Source organism: Gadus macrocephalus, chromosome 12 (assembly GCF_031168955.1).
Source record: "Gadus macrocephalus chromosome 12, ASM3116895v1".
Lineage (NCBI taxonomy): Eukaryota > Metazoa > Chordata > Actinopteri > Gadiformes > Gadidae > Gadus > Gadus macrocephalus.
This window is the reverse complement of record NC_082393.1, coordinates 14,728,466-14,746,731: the sequence shown is the minus strand read 5'-3', so window position 1 is coordinate 14,746,731 and position 18,266 is coordinate 14,728,466. Positions and strand designations below refer to the sequence as shown.

At 41.4% G+C, this 18,266-nt stretch overlaps 2 long non-coding RNA genes across 2 annotated transcripts; both read right to left on the bottom strand.

The window, feature by feature from the left end:
• Positions 1 to 14,186: 14,186 nt before the first annotated feature.
• Positions 14,187 to 15,347, bottom strand: LOC132469737 (uncharacterized). Its single transcript, XR_009528479.1, has 3 exons — positions 14,988 to 15,347; positions 14,851 to 14,910; positions 14,187 to 14,767 (listed from the first exon to the last, which is right to left on the bottom strand). It is a non-coding gene; the product is annotated as an uncharacterized LOC132469737 (long non-coding RNA).
• A 303-nt stretch (positions 15,348 to 15,650) lies between these two features.
• On the bottom strand, positions 15,651 to 15,937 carry LOC132469162 (uncharacterized). Its single transcript, XR_009528365.1, has 2 exons — positions 15,880 to 15,937; positions 15,651 to 15,721 (listed from the first exon to the last, which is right to left on the bottom strand). It is a non-coding gene; the product is annotated as an uncharacterized LOC132469162 (long non-coding RNA).
• Positions 15,938 to 18,266: the final 2,329 nt, after the last annotated feature.

The window sequence follows — 18,266 nt, the reverse complement described above, 5'->3', positions numbered from 1 at the left end:
ATTTAATTAATAAAGTACATTAGTGCAGCTTTTAATCTTTTATTGCTGACATCAAAACATTGCAATAATGAAAGTATAGTTTTTAAAAGCTTTTTAAACTTTAAACTAAGCTTCCGTAAACCTCATAATAAAATGATGCTACTGCAAACAGCTGTAAGAGCTGCTATAAGAACCCAATATCATTTTTACCATGGAGTACACCTTCCATAGGCCTAGGTAGTGTCCTGGAGGAGAAATCAAAGATAATAGCTGTGAAAGAATTCAGAATGGCCTGTCTTGGTTTAAAGCCCATTCGCCACCACAACAAGGTGCAGGCCAGGAGTGGGAATATAAGGCTGGAAAAACATAAATAGACTGAATAGCACAAGACATAGGGCGTTTTACCTCTAATTCTTCCTCCTGACTAAGGGTCTCAAATCTGTGCTCCAATAGATGATCTACCTCATTCATGTTGTCGACTCGTTTTCGTTTGTGCACCTCCGGCATGTTTTTTTAGCAAAGTTATCCTTCTCCTTCTCTTCTTTGCTACCGGACTTGTGAGCGGCACGTGAGGTGAGGTGGGAGGTCACTCGAGTCATGGCTCATCACGCAAACACACTACAGCCAATGAACGGTGAAAAATGAAATTACGCTGTAGTGGACCGAACCATATATGTCCATGGCGGTCCCGATGGGGCAAGCCCCACCAGAAGTAAAATAATCTACGTTCACTTCAACAGATAAACACCCTGAGCATGCACATTTAAAATGTTCAAGTCCAATACACATTACATTGGACTGACGGAATTAGTCTAAAGAAGCAAGCTCGGGTCGACTAAAAATTAACTAAAAGCGCTGAACTTATTATTTGAAGTGCTTCCTGGGGAGATTTTTATATATATATATATATATATATATAAAAATCTCCCCAGGAAGCACTTCAAATGGGGAGATTTTTATATATATATATATATATGTATATATATATATATATGTATATATATATATATATGTATATATATATATATATATATATATATATATATATATATATATATATATATATATATATACATATATATATATATATATAAAAATCTCCCCAGGAAGCACTTCAAATAATAAGTTCAGCGCTTTTAGTTAATTTTTAGTCGACCCGAGCTTGCTTCTTTAGACTAATTCCGTCTGGAGGGGCAAGAGGGGCTCGAGCCCCTCCAGTCCAATGTAATGTGTATTGGACTTGAACATTTTAAATATGCATGCTCAGGGTGTTTATCTGTTGAAGTGAACGTAGATTATTTTACTTCTGGTGGGGCTAGCCCCATCGGGACCGCCATGGACATATATGGTTCGGTCCACTACAGCGTAATTTCATTTTTCACCGTTCATTGGCTGTAGTGTGTTTGCATGATGAGCCATGATTCGAGTCATGGCTCAAAAAAAAAATGAAAATGAAAAAAGAAAAATCTAAAAAGAATTATAGCTAAAAAAAAGTATATATATATATATATATATATATACTTTTTTTAGCTATAATTCTTTTTAGATTTTTCTTTTTTCATTTTCTTTTTTTTTCTTTTTTTTCTTTTGAGAGTAGGTGGGGCCGAGCCCCACTTGCCCCTAATGACCAGTCGCCACTGGAAATCGGATGAACATTTTGAAGGTAGAATGAAGTCTGTTGGATGAAGTATAATAATAATAATAATAAATGAAATTTATATAGCGCTTAATATGGTACTCTAAGACGCTTAAGTATGAATGAGTTGAATAGAGTTCCAAACATTACAAATGTGTGTGTGTGTGTGTGCTATCGAAATTTCGTTTCGATATTATTGAAGATACAAGTTTATAGATGTGTTAAATGGTTTGAACGATGGTATACTGTCGAAAAATTATGTGGTTACTACCAGTGTTGGGAAAGTTCACTTTCTACATGAACTAGTTCAAAGTTCAGTTCACAAATTTTAAAATGAACTAGTTCAGTTCAACGTTCATAATTCAACATTTTGAACTAAGTTCACAGTTCATAGTTCTTTTTTTCAATATGTTGCTGTGAGCTATTCTTTTTTTCCGGTATTTTGAACATTGAGCCCGCTTTGTGGTTTGTCTAGGATGAAATAGAGTGGTTGAATCAAGTATCGTAGCGAAATACAGTTTCTATCGTGTTTTATTGCACATTTAGCGCATTTTGTAAATCCCATTGATTTCTGTTGGAAGGCTCATTGCTTGTTGGCCGGAAACGTAAAGGCGGGTCTAAAGCATATAACCGCGTTGTCTGATTACAGTTGAATTCATTTTTCCACATTTTAACAGCTATCGTTTTGAAAAATAATCACCCCGCCATTCGTTTCAATGGGAATCGGCGTTGCAATACTTTCAACATAAAGTGTACATATTTATAATTGGAAATTCGTCCCAGCCTTTATACGACAGATACTATAGGGTCTATAGCATATAACCGCATTTTCTGATTACAGTTTAATGTAACAGTAAACTGAACTCACCGCAACTTCAAATTAACCACACGGAGAGTAGCATGGCAACCGGTCAAACAACACGGCGTTCTGCGCGCGCATCCGCCGTGTTGATAAACAAATAACCCCCATATTGAACGAAGTTAAACTAAGCTAGTGTCCCGTTCACAGGCACCAGAATTAACGAGTTCACAGTAACGTTCATCAGGCAGTAATACAGTTAGTTCAGTTCACGTTCGCCCAAAATATGAACGCGTTCGGGCACAACACTGGTCAGCGGCATGAAAAAATTAAAACAGTGGCACCTGGCTGTCCTCCATCCCATCTCTGTCAAAGAAGCATGGAGTGTCCTCGGGGTAGATTTAATGGGTCCACTTCCTACCACCGCAAAGGGCAAAAGGTAGCATTATATTGTGTGTTATGCATGTGTAACCCCTTTTGAAGGTAGTAAATGCAAGGTTTTTGACAGTCAGGGATGCAACATATACTGTATTTATCTGCATTTTATGTTGCAGATTCATTCTGACAGCCACAGACTTATTTACAAAGTGGGTTGTGGCAAAATGTCTTTACACAAAGACAGCTGCTGAGGTTACAAAAAAAATTGTCAGCATTCTGCTTGACTTTGGACTGGTGGAGAAGATAATAACAGACCAAGGACGAGAATTTGTAAATGAGGTACAGTGATGTATTTGAAACAGTTTTTATTCCCAATTAGAATATTTACAATTTAATCATCCTGTATCTTTCAAGGTAATTTGCATACATTAATATTTCTGCAGGTCAACCGTGGTGTTTTTGAAACTCTGGGTGTGAAACACTGCATTACTTCAGCATACCATCCCCAGGCCAACGGACAGGATGAGCGGATGAACCGCAATATTAAGGAGGCACTTGCAAAGTACTGTGGGGAGGGACAAAATGACTGGGATGCCCATTTAAAGGGTATTGTAGCAAGTATCAACACATCTAAACAGGTAATATTGTGTAACAGCTGCATATGTATTCATTCAACATTGAACCGAGACAAAAAAAAGGGTAAAATGCTATTAATGTTTTTTTACAGAGGTCAACAAAGTACACACCATATTGTGCACTTTTTGGCAGACACCCACGCAATCCTGGAGTCTTGAATTTAATCATTAACAAAAACGAGGAGGATGACAACCCCATTGTTGTGTCTGATGTGACCGAAGAGCACCTGGAGGCCAAGACTAGGGAAGTTGCAGATCTGCATGCAGAGGTGAGGGTGAAATGGCAATGTATGCATCTTAAGAACTACAATATTAATATGTTTTAAAGGACAATTAAATTGTAAGCATTTTATATTTTTCTCAGATTTACCAAAACATAAAGATTGCCCAAGACAGGCAAAAAAAAGCTTATGAGACCCGCAAAGGGAGGAATGTGAAGTCCTTCCACTTCCAAATTGGGGATGAGGTCCTAAAAGCCAACAAAAGAAAGGAAGGCCGAAAAGGAGGACGACTCGAAAGCAACTGGTTTGGGCCTTATGTCGTAGTCTCCATTTCAGAGAAGGGTGTAGCAACGCTGTCAAGCACAAAAGGGGCTCCTCTGAAACAAAGGGTCAATGTTTCACAGCTGAAGCCTTTCATCAAGCCTAATTTGAGAGGTATTATAATTGTTGATACAAGAACACACTGTTAGTGGACTATGTATGTGATGGTTGCATAATACTGTATTCTTCTCAGATTCCAAAGAGCTCAGTCAAGAAAGAAAATTATAATTCGGTCCCTAAAGATGACAGCTTCCAAGGTATATGTTTAAATGCAGTTTAGTCATCTAGTGTGGTTGTGGTAGTAAGGAATATAAGCTCACTTTTGAATTGCAACTCCAGATGCACATGCCTTTAAAGTGCAACAGATTATCATTGGCAAAATAATTTATTTTTATCCGTTAACAGGAGTCCCTGTCTGAGCAATCGCGTCACGACCATGACTACTGGTCTGGTGCGAGTTGTTTAAAGGCGATGCATTCAATGCAAGACATGCTGGTAGATCTAAATATATCTACTTTATTAACACAACTGTGAATGTGTATTGTTTTGATTTTACTGTTTCTTTTGTATGTGTTAAATTAGTTTTAAGTGTTTTGAAATCTTTCATATGTAGCTCAACTACGTGCTAGATACCAACAGACCTGGAGCAGAGATCCTTGTGAAGGATGGGAACGTCTGTCTGACACGGGAGGACTTCTTGAGCCTGGGCCTTACCCAATTTATGGAATCAAATGTCAAATGTTTTGATGCCCATTGTATCAGGTTTCAAACGAAGGCACAAGTTACTTACCTTTGTTACACTTTATTACAGATTGGAAACGCATGCTTCAAACTCGTGAAGGAAGCCGCCCAAAGATGTGTACGTTTTGTTCATCTTTTCATTTATTAAAACATAGATTATGCACTTGCAGAGGTAGGCCACTTCGCCCTCTTTTTTTCCAAATTGTGCTTACGAGCAGTGAAACTTGTGTAGTCCAGTTTTCCCTTGACATTGTAGTGAAGAGTAGGTTCTACTGGAGCCACGAACCACCAGGAAACAAGGATTAATTTACTTGACTTTATTTTGCAAGCAAAGTTGTTTGGTCATGATGATTGCCATGATGAATGCCATGGTTCTAGACAGAAAGAAAGATGAATTTTAATATCTCTCTTGACAAACATAAATATGGCTTTTAAATCAAATGAAATACTTCGACATTGCAGTACTTCATAACATAATTTAACAAGTAAAGGTTAGCCATTAAACCATCACAATCATTACTTAAACAAACAATAATCCAATGAGTAAAGGGGAATTTACAGTGAAGGGAATTCAAAAGACACATGGCAAACACCTTCAAACACTCAGATGTGGTGAGAACAAAGGGGTGAAGGCCTAACTAGGCCTCTATTTATAGTGGGAGGAGCTATTGATTACCCTGAATCACCACTTGGTGTCCCTTGTGGAGGGGAGGTCAAGCTGAATAAACTTGCGGTTTCTAACAACATTGTACTAATTATTGGGACTGTAATTTGATCAATATAGGGAAAAGATGTCCACATTGTGGACATGTATGCTGTTCCAACATGGAAATCTAAGACAGTGGACCCAATGGCTGCTCTTCCTGTAAGTTATCTTTTCCTGCGACCTTCTGTGTTGCTTGACAGTGAGATACAGTACTGCAAATTCACTTCTTTAAAATACTAGGGTGACCTCCTGTCCAAAGATTGCATAATCATCCCTGCCTGGAGTCGACAGCCAGGAAAAGCTGACCACTTTTTGCTTTGTGTAAGTCTATTTCAAATCCTCAACAGTCTATGTAAAATTGAACTCAATTTGCACTGTATATTTTTCTCTTGTTGTAGAATGTATAATTCTTGCTGTTTTGGAAATGTGACAGGTCCTGAAGCCAGCAACGAAATAACTACTTTTGCTGGACTCACTTAGACCAGATGGATTTGGCGACAGTTGTTACTATAACATATTTAGGTTTCGTAACATAAGAACAATCAGCCCTGTTCCGTGGCTTGTTCAGTACTGGAATTCTACAGAATTCATAGTATTCCAATAATGCAGTAACACAGCTCATTGGCCAGGTTTGTCAAATGAAAGAAACATATTTGTCGCAATTCTTTCGCAACCAACAGGTGCAACAGGATACTATGAATTGTAATGTTTGACTTGTTACAAGAATGACAATCAAGCCTCGTTCAAAGGCTGTTTTTAAAGTTTAGCCTTGTTCAATGGCTATGAAAAGTTTTTGTTTGTTTGTTTTGTTTAAGCCTTGTTCAGTGGCTATTGTAACTTTACTCTTGTATTGTGTATTTAATGTATGTAGTAATGTAAGGGAACCCAATAGTATGAATTCTGATGTTCTAATTCAATATCCTCAATATTTTAGGGGGGGGTGGGGGGATTCACATTTTTTGGGTGATATCATTAGGTTTTCTTATAACTTTTCATAGCGGTCAGTTTTTCTGACACAAATACAAATACGAGGTGGGTAATTTGTATTGCTTATGATTTATTTTAACAGTGACATAGCTCATCGCATTGCTCCAGGCCAGTGGACAGTCAAGTTTGGTAGAGACATCAAGGTACATTTCTCCTGCATCTCATGCACTTGCATGCACATGTGTTCTTTTTGACCATAACACTGTTATATCTAACACATTGGCCATTCTTACAGGGTTTTCATCACCAAACCACTGGAAATAATTGTGGTATCTACATACTTATGGTAAATTGCTTTATAGTATCTAGTATCTAAGTGTTTTTGTATTATTTGAAACTATCAAATTAACAGAACTTTGCCTTTCACAGAATGCACTCAGCCTGAGCACAGATGCTCCATTTTGGTGTACTGAGGTCAGTATTATGTAGAGACAAATACATGAACAAATAGACAAATTGTGAAGTACTGATTTCTAACTGAAAATGACCATTCCTCAACTTCAATATTCTATCATTTATTTTAGAGAGACATGGCACACATCAGGAAATGGTGGTGCATTAAATTGATGGAACGGTTCCAGATTGATGGGTAAGACAACTTTAAATGTAACTTCCTACACAACATTAGTTATACATTGGTTAACCTTTTTTTTTCTGTCACTGTCACTCAAAAGCCACGGACAGAGGTTTGGATACTGGACAAATGAGGCCACAGCATTGCTCCAAGGATCATTGCAGCCGATCTACAGGATCCCGAAGAGCAGAAAAAGGAATCATGAGGTGAGCATGATGTTGGTGGCAGAGGACATCCAGGGTCATGCTCCTTTTTGTTATAGACTCATTGTAACGACCCAGGTGGGTCTCTCAAGACTCCGCCCATTTGCACTGGTTGCCTGTTCTGTCACCTCCCCTTGTGTGCAGGTCTCAGGTGTGTGCAATGACCCTGCTGATTGGGGAGTGAGGAAAGACCTGCCGTGCCAACATCCGGGGCTCTCTCCTCTCCTCCGCTGGCTTTAGGCTTTTGTTTGGTTGTTCCCATGACTGATCTCACACCACACCCCATTAACAGATACAATAGGTCAGATGACTATAGTTGAATAGTTTTGTTCATCACTGAAAACTCATCAGTAGTAGCCTTCGTTAGCATACCATTGTGTGGTTTTGCGAGAGTAGGATGTCAACTATGGTTTTTTTTGCCAAGTACAGACACAAATTATTTTTCTTTCTTCAAGGCGGATGATGTTTTCCTGAAGGACACAATTGAGGCAGCAGCATGGTGCCAGTTGCAGTCCTTCACCGACCACGTTTCTCTCCCGATGGTCATTGGGATGGAAGGTGCAGAGCAGCAGGCAGCATTAGCAGAGCTGAAATCCGTTGACCGCAGTTGCCCGGAAGAAAGCCCAAACAGGATTGAACCGTTCCAGTTCGTCTTCAATTCAAAGAAGGACTACGAAATGTTCTGTGTGGAGATGTTTGACCGGAGAAAGCTGAAAGTGTTTGCTTCTTGGGAGTAGCGACATTTGACCTATTGTTTAAAAAAATTTTTTGTTATTTTTAAATTATTCTGTTAAATAAAAAGACTCCTGAGATTGGTGTAACTTAATGTGCGTCTCAAATGTAGCTTTTCATTATGTCTATTGAGGATTTTTTTTTCCCTTAGATGTGGTCACTTCGTTTTTCCTCACATTACAACTGCTAAGGTCATACATCAGGGTCACAGTCCGGGGTGGACTGGCCGTCGTTTCTGTTCAATCTTATGTAATGAATCATTGTTATTCCTTTACCCTGCATGTGGCCTCCCCAGTTTATGTTCATGCCAGAGCCAAGCATGTTACACTCATTAATGCAATTCAGGTTTCTTATTCTTACTTGTCTATATTGATACATAAATAATTTTCCCTCAAAGGTTCAGTTTGAAAAGGCCGACAGGTGCTTCATATTGGAGGTAATCTTTATTTTTTAACTAGAACCTGTACACCTAAACATCAGGGGAATGTGTTAATAAGCTTGATTTTTCCTGACCTATATTTTACAGATGCCAACATCTGTGCTTGATGAAATCCTCAAAGAGGTGGTGCTCCAGGAAGGAGATAATGTCTGTGTGCTGAGCAGCAATAAACTGCTTGTCATTTTGACTACACGTGTGTGGACTCCTATTTACGTTAGGCAAATAATGTACAAAAAACATGAGAAGCATTGTGATTTTTCTGTTGGATATGTGTATATATGTGTATATATGCACAAATACACACACACAGAGGAGTGAAAAATAGCTTAAAAGTATAGATATATACAACCCAGTCGCAAAGAAAAAACGTCAGTGGTGTACGTTTCCATGAACACTGGATACGTAGCATATACCTACGGTATCCACGTGTGCCGCTGTGGAGGCGGGTTTCGGGGTTTGGGTTTCACGGCTTTCGCGGCAAATTGTGGACACGATTGTTTAGGGGGGGGGGGGGAGACTGTTGTTGACCGGGGAGGGGGGGGGGGGGGGGGGGGGGAGACATGTTTGTTGAGGGGGGGGGACGACACACGATTGTAGGGGGGGGGTGGACACGTTAGTTGAAGGGGGGGGGGGGGGACACGTTTGTTGAGGGGGGGGAGACACGTTTGTAGGGGGGGGGCACGCTCGACAACGAGAGTTGGTTTTTATTGAACGCTCGACAACGAGAGTTGGTTTTTATTGAACGAGACTTCAACACGGAACAGCTGCGCGAAACGATGGTCACGTCACTCTCGGTGACGGTGTCGACAATAATGAACACACGAACAATGTTAATAGAACAACACACAACCACATAACATCCCGAACCCATTAACCCCACTTAATCCTAACAACAAAACAAGTTAACAAAAGCCCCATTTGTCAACTGAGAACCCCAATTCCCAGAATCACCCGCGGCTCCGGAACACTGCGTAGTTTATATTAATCTTTATTATCTGAATGGGAAATGCAATATTTTAGGACAGATACACCATTAAACGCGTTTCTAATGACATTTCTAGCGAGAAATGTATATTTTCCTTACATAATCTTCAGTCAGTGAATGTGTATGATCTTTATTAATCTTTATTATCTGAATGGGAAATGCAATATTTTAGGACCGATTCACCGTTAAACGTGTTTCTAATAACATTTCTAGCGAGAAATATACTTTTTAATTGCATAATCTTCAGTCAGTGATTGTGTCTGATCTTTAGTTTTATAGTTATTAGGAGTTGATCGGCTCGCTCGCATGTTTCAACGACGTCAGGTTGCTTTCGCTAAACTAGCAGCTCACGTGCTTCCTGCGTTTGTGTTATTAAACTGTTACTTTATGTAACTTTTAATGATATCATCTTGTTAGAAACACGTATATCTGAGAGCCAACCCAGTCGCCAAAATCATACCTACGTTGACAGTGTACGTTTCGTGAACACTGGATTACATCGCATTTCAACATAAAATAGCGTGTTATACACACACACACACACGCACGCACATGCACAGACACACACACACAAGCACACACACGCACGCACAGACACACACACACACACACACACACACACACACACACACACACACACACACACACACACACACACGCACACACGCACACAGTGCATTTCGCAACAAAAAAATATTCCCTCAAATATTATTACTTTCAAAACGTTGGCCAAAATGGCCAATAATATCATTTTTTTTTGGGATGCTTCTAGGACATTTTGGGTGGATTTTGAACGGTATGTGGGGGGCACGTTTTTTGCAGGACCTTGCAACCCTGCGCTGTTGCCCGAGATCTGGATCCACCCCGGCGTGGTGCCGTCTCCTTTTGACCTTTTGACCCCAGACTTCTGGGGGAATAGCTGAATCAATTCATTAGTCAATCAGAAGCATGTAAATATCTTTCCGGTGGCGTTAGAGGACGAACAAGGTGTCCTTCAACATCTACGCTTCCAGGCGATTGCAACGGTGCCACACATGAGCATATTCGAACATGTTTAATGGTAGTAATTAGCTGTCGAAATTGGAGGCCTTAATCAATACTGAGCAGCTATTGATTTGCTTCCCGATCAAGATTTGTCACAAATGACATGTTATTTAGCATCTACACGTTGAGCTGAGTCCAATGACACCAAGAACGACACTCTAGCTAATGGTAACATGTATTTTACATGGTACACCTAGGTCTAGGACATGATCTCGGTGTAGCAAGAGGCCGAGCTTGATCTCATTGGACTCAGCTTAACGTGTAGATGCTAATTAACATGTAATTTGTCAAAAATCTCCATCGGGAAGCAAATCTATAGCTGGTCATTATTGATAAAGGCCTCCAAAATCGACAGCTAATTACTACCCCGAAACATATTCAAATATGATAATGTTTGGCACTGTTGCAATCGTCTCGAAACGTAGATGTCAAAGGACACCTTGTTTGCTCTGTTGCACCACCGGGAAGATATTTTCATACTTCTAATGGATTGATTCATATTTTAAGGTTCTCGGAGTGAGACTTTAAGTGGCTGCAGCAGAAGTGTTGAGACGAAAGATGATATCAAGAGATTTATAGAATATTCCCATTCACATTATGATTCTTCGTCGTAACATCCGACCAAACATCCTCTACATTCACAGAGCGAAGATTATGAAAGTCCAGGCTCAGCAAGTGCTCCATCTCGTTGCACCTGCACCCAGCGGCTCGCTTGCAATATTTTGGCCTGAAGTTCTTCCCAGACCAACACCCTAGCCATCCAACATGCATATCTGAGAATCAGGCCTCTCTTTAATAATGACAGGACACCTTGTTGAAGGACACCTTGTTCGTCCTCTAACGCCACCGGAAAGATATTTACATGCTTCTGATTGACTAATGAATTGATTCAGCTATTCCCCCAGAAGTCTGGGGTCAAAAGGTCAAAAGGAGACGGCACCACGCCGGGGTGGATCCAGATCTCGGGCAACAGCGCAGGGTTGCCAGGTCCTGCAAAAAACGTGCCCCCCACATACCGTTCAAAATCCACCCAAAATGTCCTAGAAGCATCCCAAAAAAAAAAGATATTATTGGCCATTTTGGCCAACGTTTTGAAAGTAATAATATTTGAGGGAATATTTTTTTGTTGTTGTTTTAGCAGCGAAATGCACCGTGTGCGTGTGCTTGTGTGTGTGTGTGTGTGTGTGTGTGTGTGTGTGTGTGTGTGTGTGTGCTTGTGTGTGCTTGTGTGTGTCTGTGCATGTGCGTGCGTGTGTGTGTGTGTGTGTGTGTGTGTATAACACGCTATTTTATCTTGAAATGCGACGTAATCCAGTGTTCACGAAACGTACACTGTCAACGTAGGCATGATTTTGGCGACTGGGTTGGCTCTCAGATATACGTGTTTCTAACAAGATGATATCATTAAAAGTTACATAAAGTAACAGTTTAATAACACAAACGCAGGAAGCACGTGAGCTGCTAGTTTAGCGAAAGCAACCTGACGTCGTTGAAACATGCGAGCGAGCCGATCGACTCCTAATAACGATAAAACTAAAGATCAGACACAATCACTGACTGAAGATTATGCAATTAAAAAGTATATCTCTCGCTAGAAATGTTATTAGAAACACGTTTAACGGTGAATCGGTCCTAAAATATTGCATTTCCCATTCAGATAATAAAGATTAATAAAGATCATACACATTCACTGACTGAAGATTATGTAAGGAAAATGTACATTTCTCGCTAGAAATGTCATTAGAAACGCGTTTAATGGTGTATCTGTCCTAAAATATTGCATTTCCCATTCAGATAATAAAGATTAATATAAGCTACGCAGTGTTCCGGAGCAGCGGGGGATTCTGGGAATTGGGGTTCTCAGTTGACAAATGGGGCTTTTGTTAACTTGTTTTGTTGTTAGGATTAAGTGGGGTTAATGGGTTCGGGATGTTATGTGGTTGTGTGTTGTTCTATTAACATTGTTCGTGTGTTCATTATTGTCGACACCATCACCGAGAGTGACGTGACCATCGTTTCGCGCAGCTGTTCCGTGTTGAAGTCTCGTTCAATAAAAACCAACTCTCGTTGTCGAGCGTTCAATAAAAACCAACTCTCGTTGTCGAGCGTGCCCCCCCCCCCTACAAACGTGTCTCCCCCCCTCAACAAACGTGTCCCCCCCCCCCCCCCCTTCAACTAACGTGTCCTCCCACCCCCCCCCCCCCCTACAATCGTGTGTCGTCGTCCCCCCTCAACAAACGTGTCTCCCCCTCCCCGGTCAACAACAGTCTCCCCCCCCCCCCCCCTAAACAATCGTGTCCACAATTTGCCGCGAAAGCCGTGAAACCCAAACCCCGAAACCCGCCTCCACAGCGGCACACGTGGATACCGTAGGTATAACACGCTATTTTTTACGTTGAAATGCTACGTATCCAGTGTTCATGGAAACGTACACCACTGACGTTTTTTCTTGGCGACTGGGTTGATATATAAGATAAGATAATCTTATCTTAAGTATATATATATATGCAAGGGCGTCAGTTTGTTTTTAGAAGTGGTGGGGACAATAACCATAAGCTTGAGTGTGGTCTGAAAAGTGCTGGGTACCCTTATGTAAGCTATTCATCCATTCAACGCTGCATTACAATATGCTGTACAGTGTATTGTCAGGTGTTGAAATTATTCAAATACTGGTTCGGAAAATTAGTATTTGAAGCTTAAATCAGTAAATCAGTATTAGTTGTTTGTTTACGTTCGCTGTGCAGACAAACAATGCCAGACTGTAAAGGGGGTACGAAATGAAACGAGGTACTGAGCATCAGCCTTTTGAAGACGAGCAAGGGCTGCTTGTAGCATATGTTATGCTGCATTAAAAAAAGAAGAAAAATACAAGCACCCAGAGGAGAATTGCATCTGCCAAATCCTGACCACCAGTAAACACTTGCGAAGGACCAATGTAGACTTCACTCGTTACAACATCATAAGAAAATTGTCCGCAAATAAAATCCCCTTCAGTTTAGGATAATCACACAGGTTATGCGAGAACATATTCATGTCAGGATAGGCCTACCGGGCTCCAAGTCGTCACATATCTCAATCAGACAAAACCAACTATAACCACATTGGCATAGCAATCGCACCGTGTGTAGCTGCTACTAGCTGCAATCTATATATACAAGGCATACTAACTGGAGCACCAACCAGAATCAGATCACAATCGCTTCGGACCGTGGGTAACCTTTGGCCAGAGGTCTGTTTCTGGTAGCTGGTTTTGAGGCAACCCCGAGTTTGTTCGCTCTGAGTTAATGGAAACTCTGGGTTTTCCGTTTCAGGTAGCAGGTTCAGTGCAACCGAGAGTTAGTTGCTGCGGCAACATACGCCGTGGACCTAACCTGCTCGGGAGGTGGTTAGACCTACTCTGAGTTTGTTGTCTATAAGGCTGAAGGCAGCTCTCCGACAAAAGGAAGTGTTAGAAATGGCACGTCCTTTTCTACGAGAGCCTGCGGACGTAGAGGCTGCGATCCTCAGAGGGAATCTCCGTGAGGAACGATTATTAAGACGCCGGCTGGTGGATTTTATTTTCCTGATAATATTCTTCACGAGCGCTATCGTTTTTCAGCGCAATCTATCATTTATTTAGACCACCTTCTTAGCCCCCATGTTAACTCTCAAACGCAGCGGGGGCATGCTTTAAGTTTAAGGTTTTTTCATTTTTTTTTAACGCAATTAACGCATTTGCAGAATGATCCGCCCCGTGCATCCCACCCGCTCTGTACTACAGTCACTTTAACATTGTGGCTTTCCAATGATCAGAGTAGCTGACTAACCACGGACCTATAACTGCTGCAAGTCAAGAAACGCATATTAAGAATGCAGGGCAGAAAATACCCTGGTACTGCTTTTAACCAGATGCTTCTTCTCTACATGCACATGCTCAGCATAATCGTCTGCATTGTTCACTGGAGTAAAACCCTTTGAGTAAACTGTTCAACAAAATAACTTGTCCCACCACAGCCCATGTTCTAATAAAGACAATCTACTTTTTATGAGGATTTCTTTATTTCCTGAAAGCACAAAAAATGTCATTCATATTGGGTATGTTTTTAGAGCAGGGAACAGTATCCCAGTTTGCACCTCACCCACCTTTAACTTATGTTCCAAAATGTGGATCTCCAAACCATCCTTTTGCATCTTTTGCCTAAGGTGGTCCATTTCCAAGTCTGCTTTGTGTATTTGCTTTTCTAGATAGATTTTATATAAGTCTTTGACTGGAAGCTATAGGAATGCAAAAGATGAGATTGGATTTCACAGTGCCAAGTAGAGCGTTTCATTATAATTCCAGGGAGAATCTTACAGAGGTAAGCTGTGATTTAGAAGTGGATGGCCTCTCATTGGATTCGATTTCATCCTGTTTGAGAGAAAGAAGATGTCAGTTTTAAATTGTACAACGCTATCATCAACTTTTAGAGGTTATTTTTAAAAGGTGTTAACCTCAATAGGCCTTTTCTCTTCCCTTTCGAATGCCGCAGACAATGTTTCTCCATCATCTTCCTGTAATGACATTAACGGTTGTGTTCAGCAATTACCAAGACATTATTAATAATCTGTGGAAGGTGAAGAATTGTTACAATTGCATGGAGGTTGGTGAGGGCATCTGGTTCAAGTGGGGCGATGACGCCATCAGTAACTGGAAGAAGATGATTAGACAGTGAAATTATTACTTGAGCCAGAATATTGCCCCATCTAATTTGCAACCCGCTGGGTTGCGTGTACATATTTAATTATTTTGAATAACCAACCTCTTATAAAGGCACTTCTATCCGGGGGGGTGGGGGGGATCAGAGGAGCTCCCCCCAGGGATGCCCTCAGCCACATGACCCATACTCTGTTGGCTGAGGGCCATCTCCTCAGCCTCTGTGAGGGCTGCAGAGGTGGACCCCCTCCAGTCTGCCGGGCCTCTGCTTTTTTTCAATTTGCTAACATGGAGGAAAATGTTACCCTAATATTCAGTATGCGCTACTTTGAAGACATATATATATATATATATATATACATATATATATATATATATATATATATATATATAATATATATAATGCCTTTTGCCTAGGAGTAGCCTTCTAATATATCTAAATCCTATTAAATATTGGCAGTGTTGGGGTGGCTGAGAAATGTACTACTTACATTTCCTGCTTAAATATAGGCCCATCACATGTTGAATATAGCTGTTAAATTAGGTAGAGCAGGCAAAGCAGCACAATTGATTTGATTTTAATTAAACATTAGTTTACCTGTTTGAACTATATTTTTGTACTTCATCTTCATTTGCTGCCAAGTCCTCTTGGGGCAACTCGGGTTGTTCCTGTGTAAATTGACACACACACACACACACACACACACACACACACACACACACACACACACACACACACACACACACACACATTACATATTGAATAAGTGGAAGATATTAAACTTTCCTCTTATTTTTATTTTATTTTACTAATTTATTTTACTCACGCATTGACTTGTTCAGCTATTTCCTGCCGAGCTCTCTCTTACGCTCTCGCTGCCGCGGGCCGGCATACGCGTTCATTAGAATTTCCAATTCCGTGGGGGAAAAGTAAGTGGATCTACGCTTTTGGTCCATGTTTGATCATGTTATCAGAGATCCATTGATGATGGCTCTTCATAGTCAACAGGCACGCCCTCAACCCAGAGTGAACATACTCAGAGTTGATTAACCCAACGCTGATCACCTGTTCTGAAACCGAAAACCCAGAGTTGCTTTTCAACCCTGAACTCTGAGTCAACCAACTCAGAGCGCAGGATTAAACTCAGAGTATGTTAAACCAGCTACCTGAAACAGGCCTCAGGTCATCACGATTCACGAGCAAACAGAACCAGCAGCAAAGTTTACGTAAACCAATTTCTTACCTTATGTGGCCCTCCACATGCAGGCTAGATGACGTATCCATATCGATATCCAGTGTCACAAACATGCTTTTTATAGGAAGCAAAAGGACCGGCTATTTTCTGAATAAAAATGTCAATTTTGGCTGTCTGTCTTGAAACTTCTCCAGTGCGTTCACACCAAACGCAACGGGACGACAAGATCCCATACAAAGTGAACGTATAGACGCGTATCGGGCAAATTTTTTGGATTTGTCGCGCCACACTTTCGCCGTGCACAGGCGAGCGCGTTCACGAGGATTTGTGGCGCGACAAATTTAAACGTTCGCGTGATGACAGCCAATCAGCGTTCAACAGCGTGGCCACTGAGTGACATGTGTAACGTAACAGCCAATCAGCGTTCAACCGTCAAACTGAGCGCAGTGCAGTCCGGGGTGTACTGCAGCATGGAGGAGAAAGTGATTGTTGCCGTTTGCGACTCTCGGAGCTCTATATATAATAGTATATAATTGTATATAATTGTATATATAATATCACGGCCAAAAGCTCTGTGTGCCTCCGGATGGCCGCAGCGCGGGGAGCTCATAGGGATTGGGCTTCTCGGGAGTCGGGGTTTGTTTACCAGCGTTGCTATGGGTTCCGGTCTTGTGTGTTCCAACGGTTATTAGGTAGGCCTATCTAATAAATGATGTCTTCGAGCGCGCCTATCGCATGATTTTAGACTTGACGATTTCGGTTGAGTATGTGGGGATTTTTTCAGTCGCAATTGGTTTGCACATTTTTAAAACTGGTGGGGACAAAATTCGTATTTCAAATAGTGGGGGGGACATGTCCCCCCCGTCCCCCCCGTAATCGACGCCTATGTATATATGTCATATATATATTTATTATACATTATATGTTACATTATATCTATAAATAGTCTAACAGTCTAAGTAAATAAGACAAATACACACTCTGAGATAACTGACATTTTGCGAAATGGTGTCTGTCTATCTATCGTGAAAGTAGAATGCAATTTAGTTTGTCCCAGTTGCGTTGCTGTAGATAGCGTATTGTGTGACGTAATCAGCAGACGACGGACCCCGAGCCGATCTGGCAGCCGAGCCAATATGGTACTTACACCGGCGCGAGGCACCACCGCCCGGCTGCCCGCTGCCGGGCGGTGGTGCCTCGCGGCAACCGGCGGCAGGCAGCATGTCGCAGTTCATGTACTTCGATGTCGTTCTGCCATTGCATTCAAAATTCTGTAACTAGCCTGTTACTACGAACTTAGCAACTACCATACACGTATTAGCATTTAGCACTAGCTCAATCACGACTCCTTCAGAATTTCTGTGGGTGGTTACGAACTGTCGAGTGTTCGGGCACCGCACTCGCGGTGATTTATTGGGAACGGTCGCGTACGACACACACACACACACACTGCTCCGCCGGGGTGTGTTTTGTGTGTGTGAGTCTGGGTGTCGCACGTACGCTCCCCGGGACCAACCCAGGTCGAGCCCGCTTGTTTCCGTGAATCGTCGGTTTCACGGAGGCGCTCGGTCCGGCTCGGCTCAGTCGTGATCCGGTCCGACCCAGGTCACTCTGTTAAGTCCCTTCACAACAGTTTACTTTAATACAAATTCAGACCCGTCCGTTTAGCGGGACCAAAGTCTCTCGAAATAATAATAATAGTTAATACGAAATGATGATGTATCTTTTTTGCCGTTGTCACCCCCTATACACGTCAGTCACAATCAACCATTGCCTGTACAATGCGCCACTCACCGTGAGGGGATCAGCTGGGAGAGCGCGTCGTTCGGCTTTGCCTGTGTCGAGGAGTCGACAGGGAAAAGGACTCGAACGATTGAGTTAACCTACTACAAATGTAGTCAGGTAGATTTATTTTTAGGTCCAATAAACACAATAACTTTTACAACCGAGTATAGATTTGAAAAGAAAAGACAGTAAAAGAAGAAGAATATAGATGAAAAGTGGCCTATTAAAAGTAG